The sequence below is a fragment of the Macrotis lagotis genome, chromosome X (genome assembly GCF_037893015.1).
Source record: "Macrotis lagotis isolate mMagLag1 chromosome X, bilby.v1.9.chrom.fasta, whole genome shotgun sequence".
Lineage (NCBI taxonomy): Eukaryota > Metazoa > Chordata > Mammalia > Peramelemorphia > Peramelidae > Macrotis > Macrotis lagotis.
In genome coordinates, this window is record NC_133666.1 from 223,609,561 (window position 1) to 223,632,131 (window position 22,571).

The following is a 22,571-nucleotide window of genomic DNA, read 5'->3' on the forward strand; positions in this document are numbered from 1 at the left end:
CTGATTCTGGAATGAGTTGCATTCTTTATCATAAGTCCATCAGAGAAGTTGCTTCAATACCTTCAAGGTCTTAAGAAAGGCTCTGAGCCAGGCTCCCCCCGCTACCCTAGAGTTCTGAGGAGAGTCTCTGCTCCTCTATGATAGTATGGGGCCCCAGACTGAGCCTAGGATTAGAGTACGAGCAAAGCAATAGTCCTGACTCAGGGAGAGCAGAGACTTCTGCAGTCTCTCCTCATTCCCTAACCATCTGTGGACAAAGCACTCTGAAAGAAGCTGCTGGGTGGCTCCTAGGTAGATTCCCACAGTGGAGCTACCCCGAGGCCAGTGCTGGCCTGGTTCCAGACTCACTCTGGTGCGGCAGAGTTCTCCTGCCAACCTTCCAAGCTATCCCCAGGGATCCCCAGGCCAAGAGATTTGGTAGCACTCCTGCTGCCATGAACCCAGGTGCCCAGTGGGCTGTTCCTGGAAGACTGGAGTTGGTTTGCTCTGGCATGGCATGGTGCAGCTGTGGTCCGATGGCACTGGGCTTTTTCTAACCCCAGTTGTCCTGGACTGGGAAATTGCTCTACTCAGTCTTTCTGTGGTTACTACCCCTCTAAAATATGGTTAGAGCCATAATTCTACAATTTTGGGAACTTTGGGGTGAAAAGTTTCTGGGAATTCCTGCCCTCGTGACACCATCTTGGCTCCACCCCTCATCTTCAGTTACTTTAAATGGAATTTTCTTTTATCTCTTCCTCTTGATGATGAGGTTATTAAGATAGTAAAGAGGAAATGTCATTTTAGTCAAACATTTATCACTGAACAAAATTAATATAGGTATTCCTCCTCCTAAGTTCATCCTAACCACATCCCACCAAAAGGTAGGGAAACTTTATATCAGGAAACACAAATGGTTTCTGCCCTCTGATTCACCAATCAGAACAGTCCATCAAGAAGCCTATAACATTATGAAGCCTTAACTATGGTTAAGAGGATCATGGAACTGAACTATCATTAAGAAAAGGATCCTACCTAGGATCCTATGCTACTCCCAACTCAACTGAAAGCAGGTAGATAGTCCTAGTTGACTTTTCCCTGGGGCTGCAGTGACCTGCAAATTTCAGTATGAAGTTGGGGAGGAGGAGACCCTTCACAGAGTTGAGGGAGCATCTGCCCAGCCCCATCTATGAACCCACTTCAGACTCTGGCATGATGACAATACAATTGAAATCAAGAAGATCTAGGTTCAAATCCCACTTCAAATACTAACAACTCTTATGAGCTTGGTCCCTTTACTTAATCTCTCATGCCTCACTTTCCTCATCCATAAAATTCAGGAGTTGGACCATGGTCTCTAAGATCTTGTAAAACTGTAAATATATATATATATATATATATATATATATATATATATATATATACACACATATATATAGATATTCCTATGAGCCTATAAAAATTATATATACAGTGTTACTTCTCATTCTTCCCCCCGTTTATCAAGTTAAAATACTAGGTCTGAAGTTTTATTAATTTTTTCTTCTGTTTTTGAGATACTCTTTATTGGTTTTGTCTTCTAGGGACCTGAGTTCTAATTCAGTAGAGTTGCTGAGTAGCCTGAGATTCCCTCAGACAGATAAATATGGGCCTAGCTATGAGAAAACTCCCTGGGAAGAAGTCAGGCCTGAGTTTCCAGTTCCCTTTTCCCTCTAGTCTAAGCCTCTGAATTTCAAAAATTCCATAAACCATACTTTCAGTATCTTACTGCTCACCCTGATCCTCCCACCCAGGTACTGTAACTTTCTTTCATGTCTGGCAGAATCACTGCCTACTTTTTCTTGTAGGGTGACACTGAATTCAGGAGCACTTACTTCCATGGAGTGAATGGACAAGATTCTCTACAGTCAAACCTTAAGTCAAAAAAAATCTGTAAATTTTCTCTGACTCACTGCCCTGAATTATAGAGTAGGTTAGAAGTGGGTATAGTAAATGAGAGTTCAAAGTATTAGACTTCTTTAGTGTTAATTAATGAGGGTTTTAGCTCATACAGTAATTCTGTCTTCTTATCTTGAGAATTCAGCTGTAATTTTCTCATATCTAATGGATAATTCCTTTTTCTATAATTTTGGTGTTTTATAAAATTGGAAGAAGCTAATATTCAATGAGGAGGCAGCATATGACTAGTAATATGATCCCCTAAATAAATATCCTGTTTCTGGTGCTCAAATATTTAATAAATGTTCCATGGATTCTCAAGAAGAATTATTCTGGTATGAAGAAATTAAAGACTTCCCTTAAACCTAGTACCACACCGTACTGATATATTTAACCTATACGGACTTCATTTTTTCCTTAATATATTTTCTTTTTCATAAATTTTAAGATTTTTTTATTTAAAGTTTTGAGTTCAAAATTCTATTCTTCCCTGAGTCAATCAAATATAGGTTATATACATATAATTATTTCATTTTGCATATGATGATTCAAGTAAAGAAAAAACTGAAAGTAAAAAAAATAGCCTATTTCAGTCTATATTTAATTAATATCAGTTCTTTCCCTGAGCCAGATAGCATTTTTTAACATGAATCCTTTGGGATTGTCTTGGATCATAGTATTTCTGGAAATAACTGCCATTCCCAGTTCTTCATCAAACAATATTGTTGTTACTGTAGACAATATTCTCCTGGTTCTGTTCACTTCACTATATATCCATTCATGTAAGTCTTTCCAGGCTTTTCTGAAATCATTATGCTTGTCATTTCTTATATCACAATAATATTCAATTACAATCATGAATCACATTTTAATTAGCCATTCCCCAACTGATAAGCATTCCTTTGATTTCCAATCTTAGCTACCACAAAAGGAACCAATATAAATATTTTGTACAAATGGGTCTTTTGTCCTTCTTTTTTTTGGATATTTTTGGAAACCTATATAGATTTTAAATGCCTCCCACTGTTAACTAGATATTATTAGTGACCTTTCAGAGATCACACTTGGTATTCACCATGACCTGTCATTTTCTACTCCTACAAAATAATTCTGCAATATGAGCTCTGAATATTAGGGGTTAAGGAATGAGAAAAGAGAGTGCAATATTAAAATGACAGCAAGGATTTCTGGTTCATGTGCCCAAATTACTCACTTTCCCCAGATCTCTTTAACAATGTAATACTAAAAAGAAAAGAGAGGGAAATTTCAGACACATACACATTCATTCTCTCTCTCTCTCTCTCTCTCTCTCTCTCTCTCTCTCTCTCTCTCTCTCTCTCTCTCTCTCTCCCCCCACCCAAGATCTGTGCAGATCGCAGATCTAGAGTCAATACAAATAAATTCACAGGACCAAGGAGAAAGAATCCTTATGAATTAATACACTCAATTCTTAAAAGTGTATTTTCAGCATTCTTATCTCATCAACATCTCCAATCCAGGCCAAGATGCTCAATTTGACTCATGACCTTGTTCCTGGGGCCATCTCGCAGTCCCCCTGCAGCAGAGACTGCTGGCATGGCTTATTTCTAGTCAGACTATCTCAAAGTCCATGACATGTAACAGACACTGAGGAAGGGAAGAGGTGGAAACATACTATCTTTTGACTGGAGCCTGGCTCTAGATAGGGATACCCAAGGTTGCAAAGATTCTATGTGGAACACCCCCATCCTCTCTATGATCCTATAAAAAGTAACAGGTTCATATTCAACCTAGTTACATGAAGGAAAAGAGTAAAACCAAAGGAGGAATTGAGCATGTGTGGGACTTACAACTTAAAAACAGTTAAACCCAAGTGGGACCAATCCTCTCTCCAAAGGGAATTCATGGGATAGAGAAACAAATGGACATCTAAAGCTTTTAAAGAACAATTGATGCCTATTGTGAGATTTGTCCCCCCATCTCCAGCTTCTTCTCGCACCACCCTTAAATTCCTGCCAAAAGTGGAAAAAGTTGGGGTCAGAGATTGACCACTCTGCTCACCACAGAGAGAAAGGGCCTATAAGGCCAGAACTATATCTGTCTTCTCCCTTACATATTATTTGTCTAGGGAATATGATCTTACTTCTGGTTGCCATTTCTTTAATGGGAAAAGGAATAGATGACTTTAAACTTTTTATCTTAGGTTTGACGTTCTTCTTACCAAATTCAAATTCCACATTGAAACTATATATCAGGAATACTCATCCATTTTGCTGGCAAACAGAAATCAGAGAAACTATATATAGGATGATATAAACAAGATAACATAGAGTGAATAACCTCTCCAATTGTAAGTGAATTAACTCAATTCAACCAAGCTAATATCTTTCTAAAGGAGTATCCCAAATTATCCAAAATCTCACTCAAGGGAAAATACTCAAAGTCAGGGTTAGGAATATGATAGAGGTGCTAGCTCCTCTGATGTCAGTTTATTTCCAGAGTCTTTTCCTTCAGCAACATGAAGTAGGATTGGCATTTTTCTATTTTCATTCTTGAAGTTGAAAGCCAGAAGTAACTGAAATGACCATAGAGTCTGAAACAATTTTGAAGGCTCTTGAAGAGATTAAAGTCTCTTCTCTACCACGCTTACCACTTCCACGCACTCTTCAAACAAATATGGATCTCCACTGATGAGGAGAAAGTCCCATACTAACAAACTTGGGGACTGTTGTCTCATATTTTACATAAATTTTTGTCAAAAATTGAGAAAGAAATCATTCTAACTCCATTATGAGACCAAAAAAAATCCTAATCCCTAAACAAGAGGAGAAATCTAAAAAATCAAGTATAGCCCTACATCATTAATAAATATCAATTTCAAATTTTTTTCTGACTAAAAAAACTACTGTAATTTATTTTTTAAAAAACATTCACTATTGCTCTCTCCAGGCATCCTCATGCAAGTGACATGGTCTTTAAACCCCAAGTGGCAATCCCTGAAGCACCTTCAAGATGCCCAGGGAAGACAGGGCTACCTGGAAATCCAATTATTTCCTCAAAATCATCCAACTTTTGGATGATTATCCAAAATGCTTCATTGTGGGAGCAGACAATGTGGTCTCCAAGCAGATGCAGCAGATCCGGATGTCCGTCCGTGGGAAGGCTGTGGTGCTGATGGGAAAAAACACTATGATGCACAAAGCCATTCATGGGCATCTGGAAAATAACCCTGCCCTGGAGAAACTGCTGCCTCATATCCACGGGAATGTGGGCTTTGTGTTCACCAAGGAAGATCTGACTGAGATTAGGGATATGCTTCTGGCCAATAAGGTACCAGCTGCTGCCCGTACTGGCGCCATTGCCCCATGTGATGTCACGGTGCCAGCCCAGAACACTGGTCTGGGCCCTGAGAAGACTTCCTTCTTCCAGGCTTTGGGTATCACCACCAAGATTTCCAGGGGCACCATTGAAATTTTGAGTGATGTGCAGCTGATTAAGACTGGAGACAAAGTGGGTGCCAGTGAAGCCACCTTGTTGAATATGCTGAATATCTCCCCGTTTTCCTTTGGCTGATCATTCAGCAGGTGTTTGACAATGGCAGCATCTATAACCCTGAAGTGCTGGACATCATAGAGGAGACCTTGAACCTTCGCTTCTTAGAGGGTGTCCATTAGGTTGCCAGTGTCTGTCTGCAGATGGGCTACCCAACTGTTGCATCAGTGCCCCACTCTATCATCAATGGGTACAAGTGGGTCTTGGCTGTAGCTGTGGAGACTGAGTACAGTTTCCCACTTGCTGCAAAGGCTGACCCTTCAGCCTTTGCAGTGGCTGCCCCTGCGGCTGCAGCTCCAGCTGCTGCTACACCAGAGGCTGCCGCTCCAGCCAAAGTGGAAGCCAAGGAAGAGTCAGAAGAGTCCGATGAAGATATAGGATTTGGTCTGTTTGATTAGCCCACAGATTACAACTATTTTGCCACTTTATTTGTGGAACAAAGAAATAAAAATGCTCATTATCTCTGAAAAAAAACATTCACTATTATCAAAATTGATTTATATTAGAGATGTAAAGATGATTCAACAGGAGGAAAACTATTTTCATTGGGAGTCATGTTAAGCACAAGTTTATTTCAATAGCCACAGAAAGTCTTTGACAAATTATAGTACTCATTCATGCTAAAAACAAATTTAAAAACTTACATAAAATAGAAATAAAAATATTTTTAATGTGACAAAAAATTTTATCTATAACCAAAAGCTAGAATTTTATACGAAGGAAATTTTATACAGAGGAAAAACACTAGAAACGTTACCAATAAATACAGGAGAAAAGTTAAAATATGCTATTTTCCTGCTATAATTTGCTCTAGATTTGCTAGAAATAACAAAAAAGAGGAAAAAAAAATCACAAGCTAAGAGGAGGAAAAACTGTCCCAAAGTGGTGATGACATTATGGTTTACTTATAAAATCCCAAGGAATCAGCAAAGAAATTATGTTGTTACATAAATAGGTTCAGGGAAGTAGCAGATTAAAAAAACTAACAAAAAAATCAATAGCACTTCTATATATCAATAATAAAATTCAGGAAAAAGAATTGAATGAGAAGACTATATATTTGCCAGATTCTCCTCACGTGTATAAAACTTATTTAAATAATTAGATACATATTCATCACCCATACTATATCAGCTAAAATATGAAGGGAATATTTTACAGACCCATGAAAATAATAATAAAATTCATTTAGAGGAACAAAATATCTACAATATCAAGGGAAATAATATTTCAAAAAGTGAATTAAAGGGGAATGAAACTTCTAAATATCAAACTATATTAAAAAATAAAAATCCATTAAAACTATTTGGCGCTGTTAAAGATAGAAAAGTAGGTCAATGGAACTGACAAGATACAGAAGAAACTGAAATATTTAACTCAATAATTCAATATTTAATAAACCTTCCAAAATTACATTAAAAATTCCTTTTTTCACAAATATTGCTGCAAAACTGGTAGGATGGCAGAAATTAGATTTTGATCAACAAGTTATATCATAAGGCACAATAAACTCAAAATGGATACATGACCTGATCATTAAAAATAATTTTTAAGAGAAGGAATATAAATAGCTGGAGAAAAAAATATGTGTCAATTTCTCTGATGAGGATATGTTATCAAAGATAGAGAATTAAAATATAAGACCAAAAGTCATTTCCCATTAGACAAGAACAAACAGTTTCAAAAGAATTGAAACTAGAGAAGTCTCAGGGGCAGGGGTTAAGAGGGAAAAATTGGAAGAAAATTCTGATCCTTTCATTAGTGCTGCTCATTCTTCATTCTTGCACTGTGGGCAATCTTCACCCTCTGGACATAGCAAGAAAGAGGTAAGCAGGCAAGAATAAAAGGGGAAAGCAGGAACCAGCCAGAGATCAACAGAGTGACCAAGTTATGCTTGTCATTAGTTCTAAAGATGCATCCTGTTCTACTCAAACAACTGACCAAAGAAGGCTACATTCATTCATGTGAGAAGCAGTCAAAAGCGCTTCCTTCATAAGAGATCTGGGTATGCCCAAACAAGCCTCTCTATTTATGTCTTCAAGAGAGGAGACCTGGGCATATTCCAAAGATTCTACTACCCATTTACCCTGTTTGAAATTTTCTGTTCTGTCAAATAAATAAAATGAAAACTTTATTTTAAATCTGTTCTGTGTTGTTTGTCTTCAGTTTCAGGTGCCAGGCTGGATCCAGAAATTTGAGTCACTTGTAACCTCAAAGTTGGGATTCCAGGGAGAGTGTTGCAACCAGTCAATATGGGCAGAGAAGACATGAAAAGTCACTGTGTCTGAGACTCTAGTCCAAGAGGACTTACGGACTTAGAACTGGAACTCTGCTCTAGAGGAAATGAACTAAACTATGAACCTAATCCTTTTCCCCTCCCCAGAGACTGAGGTGGTACATGGAGAGAGGACTATGCTTCCAGGCTTTTGGGAAATAAGTTTGCACGTTTGTAAATATTTATTTTGAAATAAACATTTCTTTTTTAAAAAAATACAAATTATTTATAACCATATGAAAAAGTGCTTGAAATCTCTAATAATGAGAAATTCAAATCAAAGCAACTGAGGTTTTTAACTCATATTCCACAAATTTGCAAAGATAACAAAATTAGTGAAATAGTCAAATTTTACGTAGTTACGAAAAGATTGATATACAGGATGCTTCAAACTGGTTTCACTCTTCCAGAAAACATTTAGAATTCTATAGATAAAATAACTAAAATGCCTGTATCCTTTGACATACTGTTAGGCCTATTTAATGAAAAATTAAGTCAAATGAGAAAAAAAGAAAGTTTGCTTTCTTGTAAGCACTAGAAACAATGTAGATACCTATCAACTGAGGAATGACAAATTTGAGATGAAATATTATTGTAGTATAAGAAGCAATGAATTTGGAGGCTACAGAGCATGGGAAAATATGAAATGACAAAAAATTTATGCAAAACAAGCAAAAGTTTATTGAACAGAACAATACCCTAAAAAAAAAACTGAATGTTGAGAAATTCTATCATCCAAAGTTGGTCCCAAAAGATGAATAAATACAAATAAATATAACACACACAGACACAAATACACACACACACACACACACACACACACACACACATCCAGCACTTTACAGAAATGGTTTATACTAATGTTGTTTAGTTTTGTTAAAGAGGTTGTTTTTTTTCCAACTTTCTTTCATTCTTTAACATAAACCATGGGTTAGCAAATTATGCCCTTGGGGCTACCTGTTTTTTATAGCTAGGGAGCCAAGAATAGTTTTAGAATAATATTTTCACAATAAAATTTTATTTAAAAATGTAAAAAATGTTTGTAGGCCATATGAAAACAGTAGGTAAGCCAGATTTGGTAAGTCATAGTTTCCCAACCCATATAAATTGAATGAGTCTCCAATATCTTGAAATAATCCTGAATTAATATCTTAAAAAATAGAAGTTATAGAAAAACAAATGTCAAAAGATAATATAATTTATAAAACAAAAGAAAGGACAACCAAAATTATAGATTTTCCTTAGAAATCACAATCAAGTGAATATAAACTATTACATAAAAGTCAGCAACCCTTGGAGTTATGTTATGGTCTAGTCCTGGGAAAAACAAAGGCAAAGACAAATTATTAGAAATATCCTGAGGGGGCGGCTAGGTGGTACAGTGGATAGAGCACCGGCCCTGGAGTTGAGAGTAGCTGAGTTCAAATCCAGTCTCAGACACTTAATAATTACCTAGCTGTGTGTCCTTGGGCAAGTCACTTAACCCCATTGCCTTGCAAAAGCCTAAAAACAAAACAAAAGAAATATCTTGGCTAATCCAGCGATACCACTTCTAAGTCTGTATTCCAAAGAGATCACAAGAAGGGTAAAAACCCACATGTACAAAAATATTCATACCAGTTCTTTTCATGAAGGCAAAGTATTAGAAATTGAGGAGATGCCCATCAATTGGAGAACGCTGAATAAATTGTGGTAAATGAATATGATGAAACATTATTGTTCTATAAGAAATCATGAGGGACAGGAATTTAGAAAAGTCTGGAAATACTTACATGAGTGAACTGAGCAGAATCGGAACACAATACATAATAACAACAACTTTGGGTGATGACCAGCTATGATAGACTTGATTAGTTCAACAGTATAATAATCAGAGACAATTCTAAAAGACTTGTGATAGAAAGTGTCATCCATATCCAGAGAGGAAACTGTGGTGTTTAAATGCAGAACAAAGCTTAATATCTTCAATTTTTAAAAGTTGTCTTATGTATTGTTACATTTTTCTCCAGTTTTTTTCTTCCATTTGGACTTGATACTTCTTTCACAACATGATTAATATGGATTTATGTTTAGCATAATTATACATGTAGAGCCTATATTCGATTGTTTTCTGTCAGGAGGAAAGGGAAGCTAAAGAAGGGAGATAGAAAAATGTAAAACTCAAAACTTTGGCAAAAAAATGATTGGTAAAAATTACTGTTGCATGTGGTTGAAAAAAACAAATAAATAAAAATATTTTTAAATAATATTTTAAAAGGCAGAGAAAAGAAATATCCTGGCTAGTTCTGCTTGCTTTTAAAAGGACAAAATTTTCTATCTAACTCTCAAGGAACTCTAAAAGAGAGGGAAATCTTCCCCTGAGGTATGACTTACAAAGTCATGTTTGATTATATTGGTCTAGTCCTCCCTGAGAAATAAATTAAGTAAAATCTCTGAAATCAACATATGATATACTTATAAACCAAATGACAAACTAAAAATCTTTTATGCTCCATGATCCCTAGGAGCTTTTGTTGGGGGCCAACCTTGGGCATTATAATTTCTCAGCATTCAGTTTTGGTTGTCATTGCATTTAAAGTCTTTTTTGGCTATGTTTATATTGTATAAGGAATGGAATATAAGAAATATATTTTAAAGCAGAAGTATAGCTCATGGGTACTCCAGTTCAGTATAATGTATCACTACCTCTTCATCTACCATTCTTTACTTTTCTTCTGCCCATGCACAGAGAATGAGCAAGCAGCCACAATTTCTCAGCAAACCTCAGAGTCTAAGGAAAAGCGAAGGCAACAGTCATAAAACTTCCTGCAACAAGTGTTGGCCTGACATTAATGGGAACAGTATGGATTTTATGTCATTGAACTCTGAATGGAGCAATAGTGTCAAGGTAAATTCAATTTATCACAATATAAACTATATAGAGAACAGCATGATGTAGTGGAAAGAGCCCAGGATTAGGAATCAGGAGGCAAGTTCTAGCTCCAGCTATGCCACTAACAAGTTGTGCGACAAGCCACTTTCCCCTCTCTAGCCTCAGTTTCCCCAACTGTAAAGTGAAGAAATTAGACTTCAATGATCTCTAAGCTGACTTCCAACCTTCATATTCTATGTGTTTGCCTAAATATTGACCTAATATAAACAAATTCACATCAAAGTTGTGGCTTGCTTGGCCTTGTATGTTCATTTAGAACTGCAAAGGATCTCAGATGCCACAACTTCTTCCCTCATTTTACAGATAAGGAAACTGGAAACCAGGGAAGTCAAGTAATCTACCCAAGAATCAAGAATTGTGATTAAGTTTTGAATTCAGAGCCTCGGACTCCAGGGCCAGTACTTGGTTCTTTGTCTCAGATTTGCTAACCTTCTCTGTCCAATGACAAGTTGAAATCACATTGGAAAAATTTCAAGCTCAGTTTGGCTATGGTCTTAAAGTGCCCCCTACAGGTAAGAACAAGGATTCGTCGGTTTTAATCCCTGTCTACTCAAGTATCTAACTGAGAAAGGTATGACAATAATAATGATAAAAGTTTACATTTATATAATGCTCACTATATGCACTTTACAATTATTATCTCACATAACCCTCACAACACCCCCCCATACACCCAGAGGTAATTGCTATTATCATCTTCATTTTACAGATGAGGAAACTGCAAACAGAGGTTAAGTGACTCACCCAAGGTCACACAGCTGGCAACTGTCTGAATCCAGATTTGAACTCAGATCTCCCTGACCCTGACCCTACCCCCCCATATCCACTGAGCTCCTAGCTGTAGATATGACAACAGGAGTCTTTAAAATAAAGGAGGAAAGAGTACTATAATTTCTGAAATAATTTGCATCTCAAGAGGATTTTATAATAAGAAATTTTCAGGAAATGCTAAGCTCTAAGCCTCCTCTAATAGACAGCTTTTTTTAAGTCTTCAGTGTGACTGTTTCCTTAGATCCATATTCCCTCAAAGGCTATTTTGAAAAGCTATTATTGAATTGCATCTTGGTTTAGACTTTATACTTCTCTGACAAAACTGGGAATATTATTCAATGCTCTTTTGAACAGGCTGCTCCTATTACTAAAATGCAGGACTTCAATTACTGTGCCCTGGCTCCTATGTCCTTTGTCAATAATATTCACTTAACACTTGCACATTGAGCTTCTCCTTGAGGATTAATTAAATGCACATCAACCCTTAGATCCTTCCTACAGTTAATATTTCTCTACTTGTGATTCTATTTTTCAAAAGACAAAAAGGAAATCACCTCCATAGGTTCCTTTAAAAAGAAACACAAAACCGAAGTAAGCAGTGGACTGATTTTAGCATAGGTTTAATTCATTCTACAACAATTGTAGGAAGACTCTTGAATAAAAGCATTTAATTTATGTACATTCTAAATGAGAATAATAAACTTAAATTAACATTCATACGAATGTCAATTACACTCATTTTTAAAGTAATATTCATTCGCATGAATTGCGAATCATTCTCCCTTATTGATAGAGGAAAATAGAGATGCAAAACAAAAAGAAAAAATGAAGATAAAAAGAATGAAGTGAATTCAGTCAGAGAGAATCTTACTAAAGCCATATGGATATTCTAGGAAGAGGCTGATATATGCATCTCACTAATAGTCCTCCATCCTGTTTCATCACTTGTAGAACAGGGTGACTTCACAGCTGCTGCCACACAACCATGGTCACGAGGTCTTTACCCAAACTGTCAACGAAGTCCCAGGGAACTCTGGAGTCATCCTAAGCTTTGGTGTCCAGAAACTACCAAATAAGAAAATGTACACATCTAGAAAGTAAAACCCAGTATCTGGTCTTATGTGTTTGTTTTCCTTACTTCAGCTACAGGGCATACAATAAAATTGTAAAATGGACAAAAGCTGGTCTTTAAAAGTCCTTATTATGCCCCAACCACCACTTCTAGAACCTATAGAATATCATATTTTCTAGATTCTTCCCAGTCAGCTCCCACATTCTGCATATTCATGGCAACAGACCAACACTTCTAGGTATATATAATAAATTTAAAGATGTGTGATTTGTGTTGACTTCTATTTATAATATAGTTTTAATTTTTCTAAGGTGAACTTATTTTCTTTACTAGTAGTTCAGAAGTATTAAATATAAAGTATTAAATATTAATATTTTAAAATATTAATATAGATTTAAAGGATTAAAATATAAAAATATAGCAGCTAGTTGGCTCAGTGAATAGATTGCTGGGCCTAGATTCAAGAAGGACTGAGTTCAAATTTCTCCTTAGACTCTTACTGTATGACCCTTGGCAAATCCCTTAATCCCAAATTACATTAGTTCTACTTCTAAAAATTCCTGTTGAAACTATTCCCACTTGCCCTATCATAATGCCACCAATCTAATGAAGGATATCAATGCCTCTCTTGAATGGTATTCTTTCTTCCCATCTTCCTCTTTACCAAGTAAAGTTCAGAAATGAGTAAGCAGTCTAACACAGAAGCTTCTAGAAATAATCTTCACTTTATCCTCAAACCTAAAAGCATTTAGTCCAATGACTAAATTTAAAAACTATCAAATCAGCTAGATCTGACAACACCTTAATAAACTTTCATTGGCCAACTATTGACTTTGGAATAAAATACAAACTCCCATTCCAGACATTTAAAACTTCCACAATCTGGTTCCACTGTACTTTTCCAGAGCTATTTCATATTAGTTACCCTCTCATGAGAAGCAATGCAGTATAACAGATAAAGAGTTAGCCTTGGAACCAAGATAGACTGAATTCCAATCCCATCTCTGACACATCCTTGTGATGTGACCATGAGAAATTGCTATAGCAAGTTCTCAAAGACTATAAAGTTCAGCAAAGGTGGTTGACTACCATTAGATGGAGTTTCCTTACCTGACAGGTTCTCTATTCCAAAGACATCATAAGTCTGGTCCCTATCCCTCCTTCTAATACTATCTACTTTAATCAAACTAGTCTTCTGAGTATTCCCCAATTTCATCTTGCACTGGTTCACCTCCAAGCATTCACAAGATGAGGACCTGGAATTCACTCCCTCCTTTTTTCAAGGACTAACTAAGTGCCATTTCTTTCATCCTTGAAGTCATTCCTGATAAACCTAAGTAAAAAAATGACCATTCTTTCCCAATTTTCTCATAGGACTTTGTGTGAATATTTTATTTATCTCCCCCCATATAGGTGTGTATATGTTTATACCTATAATATCCCCCTTTTAGGGACGATTCACATCTGAGGTCAAGCACTACGCTTTTTTTATCTGTGGTATTCAGACAGCTGGCCTTGTAGGCAAGGAAATCTGGGTCCAGGATCTGAGACATACTATGTTATCTTGAGCAAATCATTCAACTTTTGGTTTCTCAGACAATTCCATAGATTGCAAATAGTGCCATATCTCCTTTTCACCAGAGTCTCTGCTTACACACACACACACACACACACACACACACACACACACACACACACACACACATCCTTTTCAAGTTTTCTTTAGAGTATTGTCAAATCATAAGCCTTGAGGTCAGAGAATGTATTTTTTCTTATATTTTTGTACCCTTATTTGTTTCTGGAACATAAATATTTAATCAATATTTATTGAGGATTGACTATTGTTTGGTAGTAGGCATTTCTGGGCATTCCTTACTCCAATAAGAAAAAAAAGAAGGGGGGCGGCTAGGTGGCGTAGTGGATAAAGCACCAGCCTTGGAGTCAGGAGTACCTGGGTTCAAATGTGGTCTCAGACACTTAATAATTACCTAGCTGTGTGGCCTTGGGCAAGTCACTTAACCCCATTTGCCTTGAAAAATCCTTAAAAAAAAAAGAAGGGAAATTTCCCTGGACCTAACACAGAACATACAATAGGTGCTTAATAATATTTTGGGATGAATGAATAGATAAGAACAAGTTTAAATGTTTAGTCATTTCTCCCTGACTACCTATCTAGCAGAGGGTGTTGTATAAAATAAGCCCTAAATTTGTGTTTGCTGACTCCAGTGTCAGATAAACTAGGTTCAAATCCTATTTCTGATACTTATTGTCTGTGTAATCTGAGGCAAGTCATTTTATGAACCCCAATTTTCTCATCTCTCAGATGAGGAGACTGGCCCACATCACCTCTGAGCTCTCTCAGATCTAAAATTATGACATTCTGGATTTGAACTGAATTCCTCTCATCCCTGCTAAAACTGATCTGCCATCAGGTAAAGAAGCTATAGAGCAATGAGTCAGGGAAGACATGAATTCAGATGTGGACTTGGACACTCATTAGCTGTGTGATCCTGGGCAAATCACTTAACCTCCATCTTCCTCTATTTCTTCAACTATGCAATGAGCATAATAATTTCACCTACTTCCTGGGTTGTTGTGAAGAACATGAAATATTTTTAAGGTGTTGGCACAAAAGTATTTAAAAGATGACTCTTTTCTTCTGCTGACCTAACCTGAAACCAAAGGAACCCTTGATGAGGATTCTCCCTTGCCTTCTGGGCTACTTGTCATCTCTAGAGTTTTTTCCTGTTGTTATGCAGAAATGGATCAGCATGATTCATATCTGCAAAGGTGTTCTATCTTTTAAATATTTTAAATAGATTTTTGGATCTTTAGTAATTCTGAAAGAACTTCAATTTTGATTCATTTAATAGAACATGAAAAAACTTTTAAATATTTCCAGTTTAATCCAGTTGCCTGGGAATGATTCCTATATATATTGAAGAAAAAAGTATCCTATAGACATACTATAAAAAACCTTGGTATCACCTTTGAATATCCTGGGGCTACACATCTCATTCTGTCACACCTATCACTAAGACATAAGAAACTGATATCATTAAGGATAAGTTTAATGAGTTGAAGGATTAATATTTTTTAAAAAGCATCTAAAATAAGGATATCAAATGAGGTGGAAAATGACTTAGTCATAGAACTGCTTAGAGCAACTTGGATTCTAAATTAATAAGCATTAGTATTCCATATAAATTCATCACAATGCACACATTAATAAACAATAATGATGATGCTAGATGAAGATGCTAAACAATGCATGTAATACACAAAAATATTTTATGCCATTCCTTGAGATTTATATTCCTTGAGTCCAATATTTATATACATTTTGAATCCACATTATTATTGTCCCACCAGAGGTAAAATACTCTAATGCTACCTAAATATTATCTCAAAAATACCTTTCAACTTTAGCTAACTTATTCCACCACATCTTAGGCTATAAAAATGAAAGTTAAGGGAGATCTAGTTGAAAGTTTGATGCATCTTTTGTTTTTGGCAAGGCAGGATTAAATGACTTGCCCAAGGTCACACAGCTAGATAATTATTATATTTCTGAGGCTGGATTTGAACTCAGATCCTCCTGACTCCAGGGCCGGTGCTCTATCTACCATGCCACCTAGTTGACCCAAAAATTTGATGCATCTTAAAGCAATGCTCTAGTATCATTCTAAAATCTAATCAAATATTCAAATATAAATTTATCTGTAATCTTATTAATTGAGGAGTTTCCTCTAACAAAGTAGATTGCAACTCAACTTGCCCATCTGTAAATCTACCTCAGGACAACACCCAATTTGCTGGAGGCCTTTCTTATATTCTCCTAAGGTCCTGACATGGAGAGTGTACTAGTGAAACATGGTGACTTTACATTAACATGGATGTTGTGATAAATTTATATGGATTACTAATATATATTAATTTAGGATCCAATGACAAATTCATCTTTTTTAATATTATATATTTCCCTGATAACATCTTTTATTTAAATTCTAACATCCTCATTGCTTAAATTTTGCTACTTGCTCACATTCACCATGTATACTTTTCCATAATTCCTTATGATGTTCCTTTTAAATTCTTTGCAGATGATTGAGTTATTTGATATCATTGTTCAAGAGTGTCCAACTCATCATGACCCCCTGTGGGATTTTTCTTAACAAGGACTGGAGAGATCTGACATTTCCTTTTCCAAGTCATTTTACAGATGAGGAAATTGTGGCAAACAAGGTTAATTGATTTACCCAGGGTCACAGAGCTAGTAAGTGTCTGAATCCAGATTTGAATTCAGAAAAATAACTCTTCCTAATTTCAGGTCTGGCACTCTATCCACTAAGCCACCAAGCTACCCTTATTAGCATCATGCAAAAGTTGCTGATGTAGTTCTGAGCTACTAAGATGTGAGAATGGAAAAACTGCAAATATACTAAAGAAATCAACCTACAGATTATTCACCAAACAGTACTTTCTCTGTTAATTTTTATAATACATACATATATATATATATATATATATATATATATTCCATGTCTTTGCAAAATATGCAGAGTTTCCAAATAATGTGCTTTGCTTTTGCCTGTTAAAAACAGCTTGGGTGTTCAATGTCCATACCACTGAAATTATTGGAACTTTTCACTGAAAATATTGGAAATTTCTATTACAAGTATTATAGGCATCTGTTAGTTCTTTCACTTCCTTCCATATCTACTTCCAAATATTCAAACTCTCTTAATTGGTGTTCATGGCCAAGTCCTCTCCTCCAAAGGTCTACCAAATAGAATCTGTTCACCTTGGCTGCTACATACTTTCAAATGTCCAAAACCACTAGTGACTTTCTTTTGTCTTATCCACTAAGGATCACTCTTTTTGCCCACTTCAAGCTTATTTCAAGAATTCTTGGAAAGTTTTCTTCTTTACAACTAGCTCAAAGCAGAAGAGAATAATTCCTAGAAATATGGAACCATGCCATTATCCAGTTGAGTTGACTGATATACAAATCACTTCATTTCTATCATCCCAATAGTCCTGTTCTATAAAAGGAAAGGGTTAGGCAAATCATCTTTGAGATCCTTTACAGACATCATAGGTGTCTGTAAGACAGGTAAGAATCCTTTACACCCACTGTGCCTTTTTAAATAAAGTGTTAACACTTTTTTACTTTAGTTGTAAAAATGCTAACTTTTTTTTAACCTTAATTGTAGTGAGTAACCCTTTAAAGAGAACCCTGGTTTTCTAAACTGTTCCATTACTTACATGCAAATCGTATGTAAAAAAAAAAAGAAGGCTTATCTTACATTACACTCTCTGGTATTTCAGAACCACATATCTTTTAAGGAGGCATCTTTTCCCACTAGCCTTTCTAAACAGCTCCCCAAAGTGGTGAATGAGGGATGCCATTCTGGGACCAAAATTACAGTTGGGTTGGCCATATGACATTATTCCTGAAAGTGCAATCTTTTGGAAATCATGCCGAAAGAGCAAATCTGCTTTTCCAGTGGAAATATGATCATTTAAAAGTGGTATTTTGAATATGAACCATGTAAGATGAATTCCCAGTTTATTACAGAATTGGATGCAAACGCATACATTAAAGGAGACAGAATGAAGTGCACTACTGTGTATATAGATTTCCAATCTGAACACAGGATTCTCTTATCTCTGAGCAGGAAACGTGTGAGATGAATTTCTCACTTACAGATTAATTTACACTTTAGTCATCACGGCTAGAAGATAGCCTGTCCTACTTATTGCCATAGGATGGTACTAGTAATAGTGTGTGCATTTACATAGTGCTTGAATTTTTAAAGTACCATATGATATTAATTATTTCATCGAATCTATGTAATAATGCAGTAGTATTTATCCCTTCCTCACTAAGATAGACGAGCAGGTGCAAGTCCCTTAAATTTGACATTTAAAATAAGGTACCTGATCTATATTGAGGCGATTTTATCATATATCTCCAAATGCTAAAGGTACCTATATAGGTTCACCTCTCTTTGTTTGAATTTTTCTTTAAAATGGTTATAATGTCTAACTTTACAGTAGCATATTGTGCAAATTAATTGCTTTTGAGGAAAGCACTTTCTGTTCATCAGATGAAAAATATTAGTAGTAAATATTTCAATTGATTAAAATGATTAATGATCATTTTCTATATCATTTGTCAAAGTTGGTCATGTCAGAGATATTGAATAATGTATAAAATCAGGAAAAAATTCCATCACTCAAAGAGCTCTAGCAAACCCACCTTCCCCATTTAGTCATTCATAATTCATAGGAAGAAAGGTGATGATTCTCCACACCCCTTGCCTAACTACTGAGTCTAGCTTAAGTTTCCCAATATTTTCTCTATTTAATAATAAAATAATTTATTTTCTGGCATTTTTTTTAGTATCCATACAATCTACATGACATGATGTGTTTGCTTCAATTTTAAGCAATAAGCAATCAGGAGAAGAGCATTATCTATTTAATTTTCTTGTAATGATGACTTATACAGTACTATAGATTATTTACTTTAATTTCCCATTAAATATTTTTGAGATTAATTTACTTATTAGTAAATGCTTTTTGATGATGATGAAAATACTGCAAGCCACATAGATCACTTGGGGAAATACTTCAATTTTATCTCATTCCTTAAATTACTTTTTCTACATAATTATTATACAAAATACATTGCATTAAGCTTTAATTATTCTTCCAAATACTGCTGTTATTCATATTGGAACTAGAAGTAAATAATTTAAGCAGTTTCAATTCCAGACAGGAAATAAAAATTAGATATGCTAGTTTAAAATTGTAATGGTGCTAAGCTATTGTTGATTAGTTCAAAGAATGAAACATTACAACCAAAGCTGTATACATAAGGAATGGTTTATAGCCATATTCAAATAAAACAGATAAAAAATAATATCCACTGTTTGCTTTTTTTAAACAAGAGGTCAATTGCTATTGGAGAAAATATTATTTGTGAAACATCTTCTTTCTAGCCAAAAGCTAGCTCATTAGCACTCTCAGTCCCTACCTGTTACTCTGTCTCTTGGAGTCTCTTCTCTATGTTTATGCTCTGTCTCTTTTTGCCCTTTACATTTATCAAATATATTCCAGGTATTGGACCAATAAAGTATCTTAAAGTCACTAGCATCTAAATCACGCAATCCAAAAGGCAAATTCAGGTTTCAGGAAGCCACAGTAGAAAGTTCTAGACTAGCATGGACCTGGAAGTTTTCACCTTATCCAATGAACCCTAAAGGTTTAAGGAATATTCAATTCAATGAACTCTTAAAATAGCAGGATAATTCTAAAGTCATGTCAGAATCTGGGTTCATTTCATATAGTGCATTATTCAATTAATCAATTTCTTCCTATTATTAACTTTCTTTCCCATATAGTCAGATACCTGACATAGAAGCCGTGTTAAATGCAAGAAGAGCTGTATTTATATGATGAAATTTGTGGAGTAATATAGAATAATACCTTTACTAAATATTTTCTTTTCCCTCACCATGAGCCTACTACATAACCAACCTCACCATTCCCTATCCTGAAATGTCTACAGCTGGCAAGATCATCCAGAAGGTCAATGTAAAGTTTAAAATAATCTAAGAAAAAAGACACACACACACACACACACACACACACACATATATATATATATATATATGTATATATGTATCTATATATCTATGTATATATGTATATATATGTATGTATGTATGTATGTATATATGTATGTATGTATATATGAATGTATAAATGAATGGGATGAGGAGAATTCCCGTACTAATCATTGGTTATTGGTACTGAGTTCCATTAATATAATAGTACCTGTAATATCTTAGTACAAATAGGTATTCCATAAATGTCTTATTCTAAAGATTCAGTGTAATATGGAAGTCTTCTGATATGATATAGACTTAGAGCTACAAAAGACCTTAGAGATCATTGAGTCTCACTCCCATTTTAAAGAAAAGGAACCTGAGATCTAGAGAAGTTAAGCTCCAAAGGGACAACGATAGTATTATGTTAGGAATGAAACCCAGGTCTTCTGGCTCCAAATTCAGTGCTCTTGGTTTATAAAAGTTATGTCAATAATGTATAGTCATGATTGGTTCTTCCTAACTAGGAAGTCTTCAATTATAGCTTTAGATAGATATCTATACTGCCAACTTTTGAGAGTTTTATAGGAAAGTATTTTGGTTTTTGGATTTTTTAAGTACTTCATAAAAATAACTGCTTATCATCATTAACTTGTTTTCTCTTTTTCTGTGTAGTTCAGATTAACATAAACTTGGGACAACTCAATCTCTTGTTATTAATAATATTTTGAATTTAATGTTTTATGGGTTGTTACATATAGTTTTTTGTATTTGGATAAAAATATTAAGATGCTTGTTCTCCCCTCCCCCCGTTACCTGATTGAAAATATCCTTAGGGGGCAGCTAGGTGGCGCAGTGGATAAAGCACCGGCCCTGCAGTCAGGAGTACCTGGGTTCAAATCCGGCCTCAGACACTTAATAATTACCTAACTGTGTAGCCTTGGGCAAGCCACTTAACCCCATTTGCCTTGCAAAAAAAAACTAAAAAAAATATATCCTTAGTACAGACCTCGTGGCAGATAGGACTCAAGGGAATAATATGTACTTTTGACAAGATCAATAATTCTTTAGCTAATGTAACGCTTTCTATAATGTCTGTCCTCTTTAACTCTATACCTCTTATCATAAACATAAGGCTAAAGTGTTCTTTCTTAGAATTCTGCAGTTACAAGGGTTATCTTTCCTCATATTGAGAAATGCAAAAGAAATAATACCACTTGATATAGAATATTTTTATATGTAGTCATATAAATTACCAAAGCCTTGTTAAGATCTTTGTGTATTAGCAGACTACTTTCCGCATTTCTGTGGAATCTGAGTTTTGTAAGAAGTATCTCAAGAAGGAAAAGAAAAACAAACATATGAACATCTCTATGAGGCCTGTGATTCCAGACTTGAAAGAATAACCCAAAGATATTTTCCTAGAATTTTCCAGACAATTAACATATATATACTAAAGATTAATTAACTTCTTGCTTTTTTTTTGCTTAACTTCTAAAATCGGGCAAAATGCTCTCCCCCTCTTTTCCCAATAGCTTTATAGATAAACTATCTTTCTGGGTCCAAACATCCTAATAACAAGGCTTCATAAATTAGATATTTCATATTATACTTGTTAACTAAAGTTGAATAAATCAGAAAACATTTCATCCCAAACTCTCATCCCCTTCAACATTTCCTGAATTCAAAGATCCCAAAGAATATTTCTGAAATTGGGGATAGTAGAGAACACCTTACTCCCCACCATTCACTATCCTGGAATCCCCTAAAAGGAGAAAGGGTCAATAATGAACACCAGAGGTGAAAATTTTCCTAGACAAAAAAGACAGCAATTTTGCAGATTACATTCCACTTAAAATCTTAAAAACTGTAACACTAGACCCCAATCTGAATAGAGGCTTAGAAGTCCATAACATCCCATCTACCCCCTCAAACTGATTGTAAAGAATTTTATTTAATAAATTTCTTTTAAGTCCATAAACTGAAAATTTTCACAAAGATTTTCTTTTTCCCCTCCCTGGGGCAGATGATTGGATTACCATATAATTACTCAGTTGGAAAGGCATTTGCCACCAAATGGGTAGGAGCATTTTATCAATAGATGGACTAATATCATGGTTAGTCAATTTTGGACAACAGTTTAGTGTGTGATCTAAGTGTAGTCCCTATAGAGTTTATTGGTTGAATTCTCTAGGATATTTTATTACATAGAGATTTGTTATCCATTGGTTCATTAAAGATAAGCAGATGCTATTGTATAATTCTAGGTACCAGGTCATCTGCATCTTGCTAGGTATATGATAGATGCTCAGTTTCTAACAGCAGCACTTTTTGATAGATAGTATCTACCAATTTCCTACAAAATCTAATTTGGTCATTGACCAAAATCAAAAACCATTTGAGTTTCTAAAAGATAACTTCTGTAATTTCTTGTGGCAACAACTAGATAACTGA

The 22,571-nt window shown here is 35.2% G+C and overlaps 1 pseudogene; it reads left to right on the forward strand.

Moving 5' to 3' along the window:
* The first annotated feature begins 4,908 nt into the window (after nt 1-4,908).
* Nucleotides 4,909-5,846, forward strand: LOC141502369 (large ribosomal subunit protein uL10 pseudogene; annotated as a pseudogene).
* Nucleotides 5,847-22,571: the final 16,725 nt, after the last annotated feature.